Source organism: Manis javanica, chromosome 15, assembly GCF_040802235.1.
Source record: "Manis javanica isolate MJ-LG chromosome 15, MJ_LKY, whole genome shotgun sequence".
In the NCBI taxonomy this organism is placed as follows: Eukaryota; Metazoa; Chordata; class Mammalia; order Pholidota; family Manidae; genus Manis; species Manis javanica.
The window spans coordinates 62877853-62898071 of NC_133170.1; positions in this window are offsets into that span (position 1 = coordinate 62877853).

Below are 20219 nucleotides of genomic sequence, written 5' to 3' on the forward strand. Positions count from 1 at the left end.
CTGAGCGAAGCCCCCTGGGCCCCTCTCCACCTAGCAGGGGAGGGGGCGGGAAGACCTGGGTTGGAATAACAGCTACACTGATTGTGCGCTTGGTGTGTTCTGCAAACCAAGCCCCCGTGTGCATACTTTTATAGCATCACATTAGTCCTTCAGATGGCATCAGTGGAGAAATCCTTGTTTGCATGGGGATGCTGGACCCCATGGGTCACTGCTGGTTCATCACCACATGCTACCTTTGCATCTGGTTTTATCCTCGGGCACTGTCAGGGCCTCTGTGTGTACAGCTGGTCCTTCTACTGATCTTCTGCCATGCAGCCCACAGGGATCTTGGTGACTGTTTACGATTGATGGTATTTCTCTGTGGCTACTCTCAGTTGTAGAATAATTAATCCATTTTCCTCTGACCCTCTGGCAATGGTGAAACTCTGGTTTGATATTTCCTCTGGTCCACCTTCCTAGAGACACCAAGCAGCCATTCCCTTCTGGAATCTTGCCGATTCCCTGGAGCATGGGATTAAGGCAGATCCCCCCTACCTATCTGAGGTTTTGTGATTCTCCCTCTGGGAACCCGTAGTGCCCCACACTCCTCAGAGATGGATAATGTCCACATCTGCTTCTCCAAGTTCCAGAATCCCTGATCAGACGGTTTGTTGGTTTGTTTCTGTAGTGGGGAAGGAGGAGGTAAAGGGGTTTCTTTGCCCCAATACGATGCATTTTTCCAAATTTCTTTCATTATCTGGTTTGTTCCATGGATGGGAGCTTAGATTTTCCAAACCTTAAAGTCAGGAGAATACTTTTGTTTTTCTCTTTCTACCATGTCCTGCATGCCCTGTAGCAGCACACATAGAATGATCTAGCTGCTTCCTGCATGTGGAGAAGAGTCACAGACAAATTCAATATGAGTTCATATTTCAAAAATATGATTCCACCCCATATGCCATATTTTAAAAAGATATATCATGGTCACAAACAGAATAGTCACATATGCATATTTCATAAATGCATTAATCCTTTAGGTAGCCTATCACTTTAAAGATTTTTCTTCTAAAAATTGAGAGGAATAAGATGATTTTTTAAGATATAATCCCTGCCTAGAAGATTCAAGTGCATGTGTGTTTTAAAACCAACAGTATCTGACATTTTGAGCTTCTGTTTTTCCGGTTCTGGGGACCAGAAGATTCAGAGGGCTGATGCAGAGTAAATTTACCCTTGTCCACAACCACATACAGAGAAGGCTGAACTCAGGACATGCTCTAGAAAGAGCTTGACAATTGGAATCAAACCTAGATCCTCCCAGGTTTTCTGTTGTCTCGAGGAACAGCACGGCATGCTCAACCAAAAATAGGCTGTTCCCTTAAAGCCATTGCCTTCATAAAGAACTGTTTAAAAACACAGGTGCCTCCTCATATTTTTAGCTCTGGGATTTTGGATAAGGAAAGCAACAAGAGATTTATGTGCCTGTCAAACAAGGACAAGATAAAGCACCTTGTCCTGATGCCTCATGTATTTTCTTCATATATTTTTAGTTAGATATTTTTTCACGGTGCTGGTAATATTCCGTTCTTTTGGCATCTGTCTTCTCCCTCGGCTTTCATTCATGTTAATTACCAGGAAGCAAAGATGTCATCACCATGGCTGAGATTTGAAGAAATTTACAAGTGAAGGAGAACATCATTTTCTATGGTTGTGACATTTTTTTCCTTACACAATCAATTCTCAGAATGTGGTCTGTTTATGACAGATGCAGAAGTATGCCATGCAGGTGAAGTCGCTAGGCACACACTCAGTTCTTTTACCTCCTGGGCAGTTCAAGAGCATTGGTCTGAGCTATTCATTACTGACCACTCCCAGTGATTCAATACCAGTCAGAGTTGATGGATTTCTGACTACAGGTCTCGCAGCACAGCTAAGTGTTTGATTTGCATTGTGTCTGAGCTTTCAAGATCTGTAAAAGACTTCAGCGCCCATAGGATAAATTAGACTATGGATTGATGTTTTTGTGGCCATGGCAACTGATGTTGTCACCATTTTAATAACCTCATCAAACCTGAGCATTCAGTAACAATGCAGCACCTCTACATAATTTAACAACAAACCCTAACAACTTGGGACTCCCTTTGAAACAGCCCAGAAAAAAATTAAAAGCAAACAGGAATGAATTATCTCAAGCCTGAGATGTGCAAATATTTGAGCTGTGAGGGTGAATATTCTCCAAAAAATATTTTATCATTAGAAGCATTATTTCTGATAAATTGTGCAAAAGCCATGTTTAGCTATAAAGGACATTTTACACCTTGGTCTCCAGGCCACTCACTTTCAAGGAGGCAATGGGAAATACATGCTTGCTAATTATGAGGGCTCATGGGGTATAGACCTTCTTCACAGGCTTCAATGATGTGTTTATAATCGCTGACATCTGGACAATGGAACATTAGCTTTTGGCATGGACCCTGGTATTTAAAGATATGATGACCACAGATTAAATCTGTGTCCAAAATACTTCCAGTGTGTTAAATTGTTAATGAGGTTAGCACTAACCATATGATTAAATTGTTTTTATTCCTATACATTCTTTTTTAAAAACTCAAATGTATTTTGTCAAGAAAACCACATTAGTGTTTTTCTCTAGTGTGTCATTTTTGCAGGGATGAATGAAATAATTTGTCATTACCCTGAGTGTATCCTCACACTGATGGTGTTTCCCCGGGTCAAAGGCAGGTACATTTATATAACCAAGGGCAGCCTTGGTCAATGTGGGGTTGAAATAAATTTCAGAGTTAGGAGAGATGTCTGCTCTGCACTGTTCCACTGCACCGCATCCAGAGCCGTGCAATAGACTATGTCTAGAAAGAGCTAGACTATGTATGTGAAACTGGCCACACAAGAATCATGTTTTGTTTTCAGAGTCACGTCCAGAAGATGCCGTTGAAATGAGTAAATAGATAAATCCTTCACAGATATGAGTCAGAATTGTTTTCTGTTTTGCTACACATTGAATCTTTTGACTCAAGAGCACATTACACTCTGCCTTGTATTAGTTATCTGAGTCCATTGCCACATCTAGACCCCAAGCTCTTGGAAGAAATAGCTTATTTCTCAATTCTTTCTTGTCTTTCCAGTAATTTAGCCAGTTCTTTGTTGCACCTGGTAGGTTCTCAGTGAATGTTTTTGCAATGCCTTATTGGGATTCTAAACCTCTTGGGATTTCAAGGAATGATTCAGTGGGGCATGGTTTATTTTTGAAATGTCTTTGCTTCAGGAGGTGTTGTGAATAGATATGACGGGAGAACAATACATACTTGTCATCTTGTCTTAAAATCTTGAACAAGCAGGTACTTTCATACTCATCAAGTTATTTAAATATCTGGGGTGTAAGAGAGCATATTGAGTATCAGCCCAATAAATCTTTGGTTGTTTCCTCTTCTTTAAGGATGTGCACAAAATAAACACCTTTCTAGAATCACTGATGAGCCACCGCCTCATGTCTATGATACCATTTCGAGAATCGGCTGGCAACCATGCTGGAGATGTAACAATGTTCCCAGAATTTCTGGTTGGGTTTTTGAGTAACTGAAACCCCATGGACTGGTTTTAAGTTTACCTGGCTTAATTAAACAGCATTTTGCATTACTCAAAGGCCTCAGATCAGTCCTGCACAGTTAAATTGGGGGCATGGTGTGCATTTGTACTGTGTCATTTTAAATCATTCCATTTGTCCTTCTGCCTTCAGAAAGTCTGCTGCCTCGTGCTTTGCTGAGCAGGTGGTGAATCTAGGGACACTGGTCTGGCATCAAAAGGATTAGATCAAAGTAAGCTGTGAGGCCAGAGCTGGGTCGACCAGAACCTCCTTCCTGTATCTGGACTTTGGACACAGGTTTTCTATTTGGTCTCTGTTGGACAGCTGTGAGGACAAGGGTGACGAAGTAGGGGTTGAGGTGGCCTTGTTTGTGAGTCATATGTGCGGGGATCAGGGAAACTCCACCCCCATGGAGGGAAAACAAAGGGCTAGAGAGAAGCCCAGAAAGACATGAGGGGGCCCCAGAAATAAGGATGGTGAGAGGAGCTGGCATTATTTAATGAAATTATGATTTTACAATCTGGTTTGTCCGGAGTTTTCACTTTCTAGAGTCTAGGCTCTTGTGGAATTCATTGGTACTTAATTTGGGGATGTGGGTCATATTCTTGTGTCTTTCTGATGAACTTTCTCATTGCCTTAGCAAGCCACAGAGTGTTCCTTGCAGACATCAAATGCCAGGCCAAGTTTGACTAATTTCTAAGATAAGCCTCTGAGGCACCCTCCTTCCTCCTCAAATGGGCCCTAAATATACTCTTTAACCACCTCAGGGATTTTCTGCATGCGTTGGTTACTATTTCTTTTCACAACCCTGCCAGTGGATAATACAGTGAGGCTTATATATTTAAGGAAGTGAAGTTACTTGGTGCTCAGACCAATGATTATTCTTTTAGTTTTTTTATCTGAATTTTTTTGGTTAAAATGTACCATATCATTGGGGTAAAAAGATCAACGTTATCTTTTGGGTAAAGAAAACCATAACAAAATATTTGGCTTAAGTATGTACACCTGGCATTATTTAGTGATACTATGATTTTAAAATACAAAATTTTTGGAAACCAGTTTGAAATTGCCTGAGAGTTTCCATCATTTTACTGAGGAAATACCACCATTGTTATCTCTGGCAAATTTGCTCAATAATGGCTACATATGTAAGGGTGGATACATATTGCATATACACGTGTGTGCATATAATATCAGTTAAGAAGCTTCTTTTTGTTTGGCAGTGTTTAATACAGCAAATAAACTTCAAAACATCTAAGCGATTTTCTATGGTTAGCACAGGCTTTTTATCACAGGACGGGTGTTCTCAGATGAAGCCTGTTTGGGACCTGAGTTTTTGCCACACATGCCACATCCGGGATACCGACCGAGGCAGTGCTGTCGAGCGGTGAGCCTGGGGAGAGGGCGAGGCAGCGCAGGGATGGGTGCGCGCTACCCCAGGGCGCCGTCAGGGGAGTGGCGCCAACACCCGCCCGGTGCCTGGGACCCCGTCCTGCCGTCCGCACCCAGCCCGGACCTGTTGCTTCGCAACGGGTGTCCACCAAGGAAGGGCGGGCGGATCTGGGAGGGTATCCACAACGCGCCAGGCGCCCTCCTCCCCGACGCTCGCTCGTCTCCAGGTCCGCCGGACCCAGGGTGGTCCCCAACCCCACATCGCGCGGGTCTACACCTCGAGGCCCAGCGTGGTCCACAGAGCTACACCGCGCGGGTCTACACCGCGGGGACCACTGGGGTCTACATCTTCAGGCCCAGCTGCCCCGCGTGAGCAGTCGGCGGATTATTCCTCTGCACCGCCGCCGGGTGTCCCACGTGTCCGTATCGTTTCACGGTCAATCCACATCCACTCCTGACGGTGCGGAGATACACGGGGCGCTGCCTCGGTCCCCCACATCCGTGCGGAGCGGAGCGGACCTCCGGCGTTGAGCAACCGAGCGGTGCGGCGGGTGCCTGGGGCTGCGCGGCAGCAGGGTGGGCCCCGCCTTCCCGCTGGGGGAGGGGGGAGGGCCGGGCGGATCCCGCGCGCAGGCGCAGAGCTCCTCCGCCCAGCCGGCCGCCCAGTTCGTAGTCCTCGCTGCCGGGCCTTCAGGAGGAGCCGTTGCAATCCACACTGCTGTACAAGTTAGAGGAGACAAATGGGGCTGCCGGCCCCGGGGTCCGGAGCCCATGGTCAGCCACTGCTCAGGCCACCACGGTTCTTATTGGGGAAGAGGGGAAAGGGTTTGAAGTAATTGCACATATTCTGTGGCGTCTGTCTCAGGGCATCCGAATGGCTCATTTAAGGTTTCCACGGTCATACAATAACATTCAATACATGCAAAGGACTATAGGCAAAATATTTTTGGTGGTGCAATATAAGAAAACGAGGTTGGGGCTTGTCAGTATGTTGTAACAAACCTACTGCTGACCGGGTGGCTGAGACGCCACACGTTTATTTCTCATTTCTGGAGCCTGGGCAGTCCAGGATCACGGTGTCGGCACATTTGCTATCTGCTGATGACTCTTCCTGGCTTGTGGAGTGATGTCTTATCACTGCGCCCTCACTTGGCTGGGATGGTGGGGAGGGAGGGTGTGCAAACCGTCTGTTGTCTCCTGTAAGGGCACCAATCCCATTACAGGGCTTGTCCTCAGATCTCACCTAAGCCTAATTCCCCTGAAGGGCCTCAGGCCCCAAGCACCATCACAGCAGGGGTTAGGGTTCCAACAGTTGACTGGAGGCAGGAAGGGCACAGATGTTGTTAACAGTGTCTCATACCTACAAGGAAAGTGAAAATACTTGTGAAAAGTCCTGAAAACTATTGCCTTTGTACCAAACAGCTGTGCTAGGGATGGTGCTGTGCTCTCCAGAAAAGACCCTCTTTACCAGACTCTTCCCGACCTAGAAGTGAGCTTATTGATGGCTGGCAGCTCCCAATGGAGGAGCTGAAATGATGACCTGGAACCGGGGTCACTTCCGGCCTTTCACCTCAGGAGGCCTGGACCTGCCACCCATGTAGCTACAATTTGCACATATGATCACTCCAAACCCCTATTCATTGGAAGATACTGAAAATAGCCTCCCAAATGGCGGTCGGTAAAGCTGGCAGCTGTGAAGATCAGAAGGAAAGGCTTCCACGGAGTGTGAGTTTCAGAAAGGGGTCAAGGCCCTCACATTGGAGAATGGTGTTCATGGCTTGGGGTTGGTCACTGTAGAGCTCGTAATACCAATTAGGGAGAGCATCTGGCATCTGTGCATTACAGAGACTGCATTTGATGAGGAAAAAGAAAATGCGGTATCAGCTAAACAGAGTCATTGCTCATGAAATGAATGCAAATGTGATATTATTCTCTTTATTCATCATCTGATGTCTTACTAATCAGTAATAAAGATTCTGATAAATTGGGCCTGATACTCTGCTCTAAAATTGCATAGAAGGAGAAATAAATGGGGATCATGAGAATTTTGTCTGTGTCTTGGGAATAAGAGAATATGTGGTATTAACCTCTAATTCTGACACCAATTAAAGTTCTGGTACTGACCAATTCCTGTATGTATGTGTGCGGGGGTTTCACATGTGAGCAAAGCTTTAACACCAGCTCAGTGTCCTGCAATTTAACTAAATTCTGATACTCTCTACCTGGAGACAGTGTCGGGACCCACAGGTGAAGAGCTAGGTCCCACAAGACTGGACCCCCAGATGCCAATTGCAAGTCTAGGTTGTCACCAGCGCTTTTGACCAATTGGCTATAGACTAGATGTTCCACAAATCCTCTTTGAGTTCAATTAATTTGCTAGAGTGGCTCACAGAACTCAGAGAAACATTTCACTTACTAGATTATTGGCTTCCTTTAAAAGGATGTAACTCAGGAATATCCAGATGGAAGAGGTGCAGAGGGTGAGGTGTAGGAGAGGGCTCCATGTCCTCTCCAGGCGGCTACCTCCATGTGTTCACCAACCCAGAAGACTTCTTTTGGGTTTTATGGAGATTTCATTATATAGGCATGATTGATTAAATCACTGGCCATTGGGAATTGATTAAACCTCCACACTCTCTCCCCTCCCTGAAATCAGGGGATGGGGCTGCAAATTCCAACTCTTTAAACAGGGTTGGCTCCCCTGCAACCATCCCCCATCCTCAGGGGATTTCCAAAGTCCCCTTAATAACATAAATCCTGTTATAGTGGAAAGGGGCTTGTTATGAATAACAAGACAACCACTTCACCTTCTTGGCTTTGAAATATTATCAGAAACTGAGGACAGGAGACAAAATAGCATGAAAAAAGATGTCCATTTGCTCCCATCACTCAGGAAATTCTAAGGGTTTTAGGAGCTGTGTGTAAGAAATGGAGAGGAAGACCAAATATATATTTCTTATTATAAATCACAACATCACAGCACCCAAATCCTATGTAGCCTATCTTGCCATTTGTGTTGCATGGAAATGTCCTAAAACAGGTGCAAAATGTAGCAGAAATGCAGAAGGCTGATTCAAAGTGCCAGCTGCATTGTCAAATATTCCAATCCAAGCACTTTTATTTACTCAGCCCTTTGTTTCATTGTTTTTCTCTATTGTTTTTCTGTTTTCCACTTGATTGATTACTACTATGTTTCTTGAGCTTTGTGTAGACCTAGGTTTTGTTTTGGCATCATTCTGTTTTAAAAACTTTCTTTATTATTTCATGTAGCACCAATTTGCTGGCACTGAAATTTCTTACCTGTTGGTTGTCTAACAGTATCTTTTAAAAATGTTTTGCCTTTATTTCTGAAAGTTATTTTGTTGGGTGTCCAATTTGTCTGTTTCTTTCCCTGCAACTTAAAAATCAGACTCCTTGAGCTTTTGACCTGTACAGTTTCTGACAAGAAGTGTGCTATAATTATTTCCCTGGATCCTCTCTCTTTTTTTCTTCTGGATGCCTTTAAGAGTTTCCTCTTTATACTTGGTTTTCAGCAGCTGGATTATGATAGGCCTAGGATTTTATTTGTTTTTATCTTGCTTTGGTTCTCTGGACTTTTTGTATTTGAAGCTTAATATCTTTCATTATGGTTAGCAAATCATAAGCCTTTGTCTTCTCAAATATGTCTTCTTCCCTATCTCTGTTCTCTTTTTCTTCTGAGACCCCAGTTGCACATATGCTACATGGCATGAGTGTGTTCTATGCCTCTCGAATGCTCTATTCTGGTTTGTTCTCCTTTTTGTTCTCTGCACATCAGTATATTCATCCTGTTAAACTGTCTACCAGCACACTGGTTCATCTTCCAGCTGTGTTCAGTCTACACATGATCCAATTGAATGAATTCTTTGTCTATGATGCCAATTTTATTTGTAGCATTTCCATTTGATCCTTTGTTACAGCTTTCATCTCTTTGATAAAATCCCTGATCTTTTCATGCATTTGATCCATCTTTTCCACTAGGTAATTTAACATTTAATGCTAAATATTAATTTAATATTAAGAGGTGGCACAAAAAAACCCATAAAATGGAAGGGATGCTTTAATAATGCTTTAACCACTAAGCAGTTGCTTATTTATATTTGTCATTCAGATTCAAGTGTTTCTTTATCACTCCAATTGCGTATACCTTTCAGATTGTGCCCAGTTGGACCTGGACAGAATAGGAAATAGTAAATAAACTACTAAATGAGGCAAACGGTAATAGTAGCTAATCTGAGCTGAGTGCTTGTATGTCAGGAACTGTTTTAAGTATTTCACAGGTTTGATTTGGTTCTCATTTGGCAAACAAACTATTAGTGAAGTATTCCTATTGCTCATATTTTATAGATGATAAAACTGTGGCATGAAATGGTTCAATAATTTATTCAGAAACAAACTGAACATTATTTGCTAACCTGTGATTCAAACAATGGTGGTCTAGCATCTGAAGCCATGCTCTTAAACACTGTATGAACTACCTCTGAATAGTTATGTCTTCAATGGTCCAAGCTATGTTCTCAGACAGCAAATCACCTCCCTCCCAAGTCTCAAGGTAGGGAGGGTGTCAGAGCCCATCCTGAAAGGAATATTGCTGTCTTACATGCATTGGCTCTGTCAGTCACATTTTTAGTTGCCCCTTTTACAGTAATACCTCATACTTACTCACATTTTAAGTGGTTTTATTGTGCCTTTCCTGCAAATCATTTTATCTGTAAAATGTTGATAATAGATAATGCCTACTTTGTAGGCTTGTGTTGAGGAAAGACAGTGATGTTGCAAGTAAAATGCTTGACATGAAGGAATGAATGCTAGTGTGGGTAAAATTGTAATGTTTCCAGAATATCTCGCCTGGCTTTAGTACATCTGCATATCAATAGGCATTCCTCAGGAGTGGAGAGCATTAGTCCTTCTCTATATCAATGGGCAATTACCTGGGCAACCAAGGCCTTATCTGAACCTGAGAGGTTAGGGGGAGGGCTGGTTTGCTTCTGCTGGAGCAGGAAAAAGAGATGACCCTGGACTGCAGTTTGTAAGCAATAAACGGGTTTTAAACTTTATTTCTCCCTTTGACTGATTTCAGTTTTAGAGATATTTTGCCCCAGGATTTCCTCTCCCCAGAGTTACAGTTAGATACTATTATTAACTATTATTTTTATTAATTAGTGTCACCATCTTGCAAAAAAGCAAACTGGGTTACTGAGTGGTCAAGATCTTTGCTTGTTTACATGGCTACGTGTGCTGGTGGTAGGATCTGGTCCCAGATAAGTCAGATGTATCCAGGTCCTTAAACAAACAATATGGAGCCCTGCCTGGACTTTCCCTCACTCCCATATTCCACTTGGGACCCCTGCTTACCAGGCTGTGCCCAGTGATGCCCCACTCCCTCTAATGTACTTTCTCTCCCCACGCCAGGAAAGCTGAGGGTCCACCATCATTTATGTGTATTTTTCTCTGTTTTAGTTCCTTTATGGGAGGGTCCAGCTATTTTATTGCTGTCATCCCAGAGCTTAGCACAAGACTTCACCCACAGAGAGCAGTGAGTAGATACTGTTTTAAATAAATTACTGTGTACTAATGTCTGGCTCAGGAGGGATGGGAGAGCTCTGGAACTAATAAGGTATTCAGCAATAACAGTGGTTAGAAAAAGAAGAGCCACAAATCAATTAAGGTTTTAATGTATTGACTTTTCCCTCTTCTTTTAACATAATATCAATTGCAAAAACTAATTAAAAATTCCTCTGTCTCTCATGAAATGAAGTAATATATGGATTTTAACATGAAAAAATATAACCCTGAAGTAAGATCAAGAACACAATTATTTACTTAAAAAAATATCATTTGCTCTCCATTCTGATTGCCAAGTGAGAAAACAGTCAAGGCTTTAGTCAGTAAAATGGGTTTTCTGAAGATTGTCACAATTTCCAATTTTGGAAGTTTTCTCAAACATCAATTTTGTTTATATATCAGATTTTTGTTATAACACGTTCCATTATAATAAAGGAGCTTCCTTGAAAACCTGTCTCTCTCTCCCAACTCATTTCTATTAAGACTGTGCTTTGAACCTTGAGCTGCGTTTCATAGACCCCACATGCTGCAACCACTTCGTGAGCAGTGATTAGCTCAACTTCCTTAACCCCCATAAAATGAGACCTCTCCCAAATCTGTGATGATCCCATCAGAGCAGCATTCTGGTTTCCTCTCAAGAAAGCCAGGCGAGTTGAGGTCCACAGGGAGATCACACCCAGGCTGGGGAGACAGAGCTGGTGGGGGAGCCTGGCCAGGCCTGCAGCATCAGGGGCCGGCCCAGCTGCCCACCACCAGATCCCCGAAGGCTCCAGTGCGGGGAGGGCCCACGGCAGGACACGTGGATAACGTCTGCCTTTAAATATGGCAATTATTCCTAAGATGTCTTTGTTGACAGCTGGTGAGGCACAAAATAAACACAGGCCTATTTGCAAGTAAGCAGGAATTAGCATAATCAGCAGCTGCAGCATTTCCCACAGACATAGAGCCATAAAGAACCCGGTTCCTTCTGAAACAAAGTTGGAGAAGGGACCTGTGTGGAATAATGAGCTCCTTACCACCTGCCCCTGTCCAGCGAACCAGAGCAAAAACAGGCCATTTGCTACTGGCCTAAGCATTCTCCAGAGCTTACTTTTCTAATTAAAATAGAAGCTAATCTTATGGCAAAAATATGGTACTAGAGTGTTTAAGAATAAGTGCCTTTGTAGATAATAAAAAAGTGTTGATTTTATTCTCCATTGTCTAAAATGTAACTGATGATTATCAGAGTCATCTGGGGTGATTTATTAAAAATATCCCCCCCGCCTTTGTCCTATGATCAAAAGCAAGAGCTAATAAGAGGGGATCTGAGAAAAGAGTGGGTTTGTAGTTTCTCTGGGCAAATACCAACCAATGGGGCCATAAGACTGTGTTCCCCAAACCTGGGAAAAGTGAATCTTGGAGTCAATTCCTAATTAGAAATGGAATATCAGGCTATGTGACCATTAGATTTTCTGCCAGCCAGCTCCCTTCTGGTGCCTGAGAACGAGGTTTTTATATATTCAGGGCAAATGTGTACTCTCCTCAGCAAAGATGGCAAGAATTCTTAGCAAACATATTTTTATTTAGAAATCTGTGATAGCATGTGGCACTTGGAGGACGGGGAGAGCTCTAATGAATCACCCCCCTCCCAACAAAAGATACCATTTTCTAAAACATAAACCGGAGCATACCTTTGGCTGCATATTCTGAGTTTTGAAGCTTATCATTAAGGTTTCACTTTCTGGCACAGATTTTTGTTATAGCACGTTCCATTATAATAAAGGAGTTTTGTGACAGATTTTTGTTATAGCACGTTCCATTATAATAAAGGAGCTTCCTTGAAAACCTGTCTCTCTCTCCCAACTCATTTCTATTAAGACTGTGCTTTGAACCTGGAGCTGCGTTTCATAGACCCCACATGCTGCAATTTGCCTTCCTGCATTTCCAAAGCTTTGAGGGCAGCTGCAGGCAGGGCGTGACCTTTCCCCAGGTCCTTATGATTACCGCCCCACTGTCCTTCTCCCGTTGCTGCAGGGGCCACCTGCCCCCCATAGATTCTTTCCTACTTCAGTAATGGAAAGTAGGTCAACTTTAAAAATAAACATGAGTGGCCCTGACCCAGGTTGTGGAGAGCAGCCTAGGTAGAGCTGTGGAGTAAGAAGTGACAAAGCCATGGGTTTCAGTGTTACCCAGCTGCTTTATTTCCAAATTCTCTGTACTTTTCAGATGCAAGAGAATGAAAATCCAATCCTGGCAGTGTTACTTTGTTCAAAAGAACAAATGGATGTATCAACCCATGTGCTAACTTAGGGCTTCAGGCTTGACTAGCTTGAGGCTCAAATAACTTAAACAGGATTTTGTCACTTTACTGAACCTTTATTTTCTTTATTACTACAAAAGTAACACCTCTTCATATAGAGAACACAGGGAAGTGTGAAGAAGGGAACCAGATTTGCCAGCTATTTCATTATTGAGAGAACATCCGGGTTGACATTTGGATGCAATTCTTTTTAGTCTTTTGTTCTTTATGGAAATGCATTTTAAGACTCTGGTAGCCAGAGTTTTAAGTTGGCCTCCATGGTTCCTACCCCTTGGTATGTATGCCCTGTTTAATGTCCTCTCCTTGTGTGTGGGTGGGACCTGAAGATGTATTACATTACTTGGCAAAGGGAGAGGAATTTTGCAGATGGAATTAAAGTCCCTCCCTAATCACCTGATGTTGAGTTATTCAAAGGGGAGAATGTCCATGGTGAGCCTGACCTAATCAGGGGAGCCCTTCATAAGAAGACCTGGGCCTTTCTTGCCCACAGAGCTTTAAGCAGCAGAGATAATTTCTGCTGCTGCCTTGCAGAAGCAAGCCACTCTGAGGTCTACAGCTGCAGGAAATGGAATTCCACCAACAGCCATGCGAGATAGGGAATTCCATCTCAGATGAGACTCCAGTTCAGGTGGTTGTGTTGATTGCAGTCTTGTGAGACCCTAAGCAGAGGATTCCCTGCTCAGCTGCACCTGGACTCCTGACCTACTGTGAGACAAGAAATGTGTGTTGTTCAAATCCATTACATTGGTGGTAATTTGTCACTCAGCGTAAAAATCTAAGCCAGGGGCATACAAATCAGAGGGGGTCACTTCCATAATGACTTGTGACATTTTTGTCATAAGGTGTAATGGAGGACTCATGTCCCATTATATGATGCTCGGTTGATTATTTCATTCCAGTGTCAGAAGTGCAAATGCAGTATGCACACAGGAAGTTAGATTTATGAAGAGACTGAGCATGGTGCAACGAGGAGTGTGGATATCATTGAGAACCAGAAAGTGCATGGCCAGTCCCAGAGGGCAGTCCAGAAAGGGATGCAGTGGAAGGTTTTTTCTTTTTTTTTTAGGTAATTTCATGCTGGGATACAGTCTTCCAAATTTTCTCTTCTTTTTGAAGAGAAGCCAGCGTTCTGGAATTTTATGTGGGAAAACATTTTTATAACTACTAGCAGCTAACTCAATTTCTCTTTAACTCACTGAGAGGGCCAAGCAGAAATTGCCACTTTGCAAAATTTACCTCGGAGATTTCCAATTTGCAAGTTATGGTATAACCCTTTCTGTATTGTTAGACACAACTGTTCCAACACCTCATTATTATAAGCACTGAATAACTGAACATATTGGGACTAAATATGTGCCAGCAGCCTCTGATCAGTTCCACATCAAGATGTGAGGAGATGTGTTCATATCTATGTATTTTTGCAAGGTTCCTAATGCATATTGCACACAAGACCCCAGAAAATCTGTAAAACTTCCTCAGCAGCAAATGCAAATCTCTGTCCTTGATCCCTATTTCAATTTTGGATATGATATCTTTTTTTAACCTATATATTTTAAATCATATCAGTCTAGTTACGATCTTCTCATGTAATCTGTAAATATTTGTGTTGGTGGAGTTGAATATTGTTCATCTATTCCCAGCTGTGGGGAAGATGGAACTTTCTGAACAGGATTCCTGTCTGACCTTAATAGTGCCCACTGTGTATGTAATAAGAGCATGTTTGCACATTTATGGATGTTTACCAGTGACAGAGCCAGTGGTCAGTCAAGGGAATATGTGCCCAGGGGAGAGGAAACACCCATTCTCTCCTCTGCCTGTGTTCCTAGTATGTAATTGTCTGCCTCCTGGAGCTTGGAAGCAGGGAGCTGGGCTGCTGGGAGAGCACAGCGGGAGCCCTGGTGCTCCTGGAGAATTAAGCCTGAGCATGGGAGCAGGGAGTTGCAAGGGAGGGGAGCAAGGAGAGACTGGGACCTACTGAAGTTCGTGCTGAGAGCTAGAACCTGTAGCCGGCTTGGGGAGTGCGTTTGAGCCATCTGCATGTGCCGAGCTGCCTCTGACAGCAGTGAGAAGAAATGTGGGGCCCACAGGTTTTTGCCCTTGCCTTTCTTCAGTCTCATGGAATCCATAGAGAACTTGCCCCAGGCAGGGAGCCTCCTCCTCCTGGAGCTACACTGGCTCATTTGTATTTCTTCTTGATGAACCATATCTTCATGTTCTTTATTTTTTTCTTTTTGATATTGAGAGTTCTTTATTTATTAGAAAATTAACAAAGAGTTTAAATTCTATACCATACTGAAGATGTGCAAAATTTTGTCTTGGCATAGATTAATACTTAACCATATGGGTACAATATGTCTTAGAATGATTTTCTCCTTCTTCAAATATTCCAAGATTTGAAACATGAAATTCTTAGTCTCAAGTGCACTGTGTGAGAATCAGGCCATCTGTCCAAGGTCAGACTCCCACTCAGGTATGTTCATAGGTCTGCCACTGGAACAAGGTAATAAATATATCATGTTTCAATCATAAGAGGAAACAAGAGTAGAGGCTAATAAAGCAAGGAACAGGAAAAGTAGGTTAAGTTTTCTGTTCTGCTTAGGTTTCTCTGGAAAATAGTAAACAACATGAATCTTGTTCTAATAACAAGAAAAAGCCAAATCAGCTATAAAATCATACATTTTCTTCGACCCATCGGAGAGCTGAGGTTTCAAGGCGACCAAGTAAGCTGAATTCTAGAGAAAGACCAGAGCTTGCAGGGAGAGGCAGGACACACAGACCGTTTCATCTTTGCCAGAGTTTGGGAGAAAGAGACACAGGTGGGCAAGAAGACATCAGCTTAAGTTTTAATGAATTCAAGACCATATGTGAGCTGGTGTCATTTGAAATAGTGGGGGTTCCAGACACAAGGGAACTTCGTGAGCAAGAGCAATCTCTTTTCTGGATCTCCAGAGGGTGCTCAGGAGAAATACTGGGGTAGACTGAGAGAGACCCTGCCAGCCACAGGCCTGTAGGTGGGAGTCTGTGGTTTCTGAGAGACGCACTTGAAGATGCATCTGCTTCCCCAATTTTTTTCTCTTACTAATCAAGTTTTTTTCTCCTACCGATCAAATGTTTCAAGTTGCTGGGGGAGAGGATGCAGTCCTTAGGTTGCAAGCAAAGACCCATTGCTTCTAGAGAAGAATCAACACCTTCCTACTTTTAAAAGAGTGATAGAAATCTCTTTGATTTCTTAGTAGCTCCCAGGACCTAGAGAGGATCCATTTCTGCTGCTAGAAGCAGAGAAACAAATTCCCCAGGAGTGACAGGAAACATATTGGCAGAAGATTCCCTGACACAGGCAGAGTTTGGCTGCCATGCAGGATGAAAGAAACAGCTGGTGGGAGGGCAATGGGAAATAGACCCTGGTTTCCTTAGAAAACTCAGGTGGCACTGAAGGGTGTTTCCTACACAGTTTTTTTTTCAGTATGAGATAGTGACTTGGCAATGAAATACGTGATTAATTTGATCAGGGAAGACTGATAATAGTCTGATCTCCTGTGACTAGCATAAGCCCAGAGCCTCCTCCGATGAGCTTAGGAGAGATCATCAACATCCAGGAACAGACGATGGCTTCTGGATCAGTGAGGGATCCCCAACTCCACAGATGGGGCTGCTCAGAAGAGTTCTGAGGAAAATTGCGTAAGTGCAAAGTGAAGACCAGTATGACTTGGTCAAGGACCGACTGAAGAACTGCAGATTAAGCAGACCAGAAGGGGACGACCTCTTTCCTGATGGTGGTGGCCAACGTCATGGCGCCACCTCTCCCTGGCACCAAAGAGGCCCCTGCCAGGTTCCAGCACAGAGGAGCAACACCGGCTTTCCCAGGGTCTCTGGGCAGAAGGGACTTGCTTAAGCAGAGACATTTGTGTAAGTCCCAGTTGGGACACTGGATGTTATTTTTCAAGGAACTCTGCACTTGCCTCCATCCCACCTATTCCTCCAAAGATTTGCTTGCCCAAGAATTTATCCCACCTTTTCCCAATAACAGATCCTCATTTTCCTTTGGGGGATCACAATCCTATTCTCTTCAATTGTGTGGTTCACAAAGTTAACAACCCACCCCCTCACATTGGCCTGGATAATCAGAAAATTGTTTTCCCCTGATTACAGAGACTGGTTCAGGGATGGGCATGTGAATAAACACAAGTCAGTAAGAGCCAGCCACAGATTTTGCTTGGAACCACTGGGAAACAGCATCTCTCCTTATGAATCTGCATGTTTGTAGGGTCTGAACAGGTGTTAATAATCTGCTAGAATAAAAGCCTAGAGTGAGTTGGTGGCCAGATTTGCTATGACACAAGGAGATCCTATCTGTACATCTGTAAGTCCAACACAGAGGGAAGCATATCCAAGAGATGAAAAGATTCCTATTAACATAGATTGAACGCCTGGATCAAGCAACACCTGAAGCCAATTTCTGGATTTCACTTATAAGAACCAACGAATTCCCTGTTTATTTAAGCCAATATAGTTTGTTCAAGTCACTTGCACCCCATTTTTTCATTCCTTAATTGGTTAGCAGGCACTTCTCTGTACCAAATTCTGTGCTGGAAGTGGCCCTGCCTTCTCACAGCTCACCACCTACAGGAGGAGGGGCCTCCCAGCTCCCAGGTTTACACCTATTAGTTCTGTTTCTCCTGAGAACCCAAATACAGATCATCTATATGTCAATATAGCCATGAAATTTTGGATACATATCTATTACTTATTTCCATATACCTCTCTCTATATTTATTATAGATATATATGTATGTTTACATTACAGATATAAATACGTAGTTTTCTATAACTAGATCTGTCTCTCTGTCTCTTTCTATTGAAACAAGTCCCTGAGGACCAACCTAAAGGCCCCTTTGCAGAAAGCCATCCGGGATCTCAGGAAGCACCTCCCTCCCTTCTGTTTGGAGTGGGTGGTGTATCACCTCTACTTTCAGCTGCACTGGTTAGTTCAACATAAGCCCTCACCCCGTGCCTGACCAAGCACCATGACCCAAAGGCCTCTTGGTGCTGGGGATGCAAATTGGTGCAAATGCATGAACTTTAGGACTCTTGCAGGAATTATCAAATACTTTTTTATTCTTAAATTTCGGGGGCTGAAAGGCAGGTGGATAATAGAAGCCTAGAAAGATGGTGGAACCAGAAGAGGAAGTAAACTTTACAGGCAGAGCTAAGAGGAACTGAATATTGTCAACTTGCTGAGTCCCTGAATCCAAGCAGCGTCACCTATACTCTTAAGCTATTGTGTTTGTATCAGATTACATTGAGCCACCTTTTGCTGAATCTAGTTTGATTGAGTTTTCTGCAAGCAGAAGAACCACTGGCTGGGAGATTCTTTCCATCCAGTTCTAATTTGAGATTTGGGCCTAGGGAGAAGAGACTACAGGTAGATGAGCACACAGCCGTGGGGAGTCTGTGGAAAATCAATAGCCTATAAAGCAGCCTTGAAGGGGAGTGCTGCTGTCAAGCAGGGGCCATCGGAGAGGGGCCAGTCTTTTCCCAGTTGGGGCAGCCTGAAGAAAACCTTGGCCATGTGGTCTGTTCAACCTAGAGGGTCACCGAACTGAAAGACAAATACAGAAGTATCTGAGCTACTACAGTGGGACCACCAAGGAGGACACAGTGGGGGGAAAACTTCCTTTCAGGACCACCTGAAAGTCTGGATCCTCTGCTATCTCCCAGGCCACTGACTTCCTGGATGTTTATCCCGACTAGACCTTCCAAGTGCTTTCAACAACAACCAGTGAGGGAATCCTAGGGAAATCCACCCACTATGTACAGTACATGTGAGTAAATATCTAATAAGATCTTGGACCTGACATTTTTCTTCAAGGATTAGTCAAGAGAACACACACACACACACACACACACACACACACACACACGCACCATGTAGGTTATACAAATTCATTAATAAAACAGAAAGAATGCAGCCTTTGAATAGAGAAGAAAGAACTTCCTTTTAATAAAGATTTCCTAAAGGAGACAGACAGACATTTTAGACATTTTAGACAGCCCCTGCTCTGGGCCCACGAATAAGGCTGGTCTTGGGGGGCAGAAGTGAGAGGGAGTTAGAATTCTTTTTGCTGAAGCAGCTTTCCAGACTAGCTGTAAATATTGCCTGTGGCTGTCATCTATCTTGAGAAACTGAAGGAATTAAGTACAAGAATCTGGAGAAGGTGAGAAAAATAGAAACAGCAAGCTGAGGGACCACCCTCCACACATCTGACTTACCAGATTTTAATAAAGCAGAATGGATGTGATCGCTGTAAACTAGGATGAGGCTATGGGGCTCCCCTCCACCCCTCAGCAGACCCCCTTTCACCAGCAAATGTGCTCCCTTACTGTCCCCACATATTCTGTAGCTGAATTTTCCGAACCCAGGGTGATCATGCTTTGTAGCTGTACAAGCAACCAAGCCCGCCAAAGCAGCCGGTCTGCTCATGGGAGAGCAGAGTTAGAATAACTCCAGGAGGAGGGAATATGAAGCTGGAGGTGCCTGGAATTGCCCCACTGACGGGAGTTTGGAAACCTAGTCAGTAAAGAACTCTGGGGAGATCTGAAGCCAGGCATTTGTTTCCTTTCCCTCATAATTGTGTCTCTTATTCTAGAAAAGCATCAGAAAACAGAATTTCTTTTCAGGGTCCTAAGGCCAGAGTAGATCCTGCACCTTAGCATCATGCCCTACCATGTCATGGTGGTAGAGAGGACAGATTTGTTTATTAACGACCCTGTAAATATTTATGGTGGCAAAACAGGGCACGAAAGGGAAGCCCAAAGATGTTTGGCTACCAGGCTTACTCGTCGAGCTTTTCTAGTCAGATGATTTCTTTTGTTGTTGTGGAGAAATTACACAAACTTTTGAAATGAGCTGTAAAACAAGACTCTATACATTGTATGGAAATAAATAAGATACATTATACATATAGATCACAGTAGTGTTATATATTAAATATGAAAGATAGTATTTATGATACATGTATAATATATTGACTTTACAAAACAGTACAAAAATAACAGTGTATGGAATGTTTTATTTGTAGTGGTACAATATCATAAATAGTGTTGTTCTTACATTATCCTTTATGTTTGTGTATATGTTTCACAAAAGTAATATAAATATAACATGATTTGTGACACATACATACATATTCTGTATCTAATACATATCACACCCTAAAAATGGATTGTAGAGGTTAGTTATGGATTGTCCAGATGGCTTCTTCCCGTTCTTTCAGCCAAGTGCACCCCCACCTGCCGTATTGCTACTATCATCTCTTTTTCGGCTCTCCCCAGGCACTGGTGCAGAGCTCGTAGTAATTAGTAACCTGT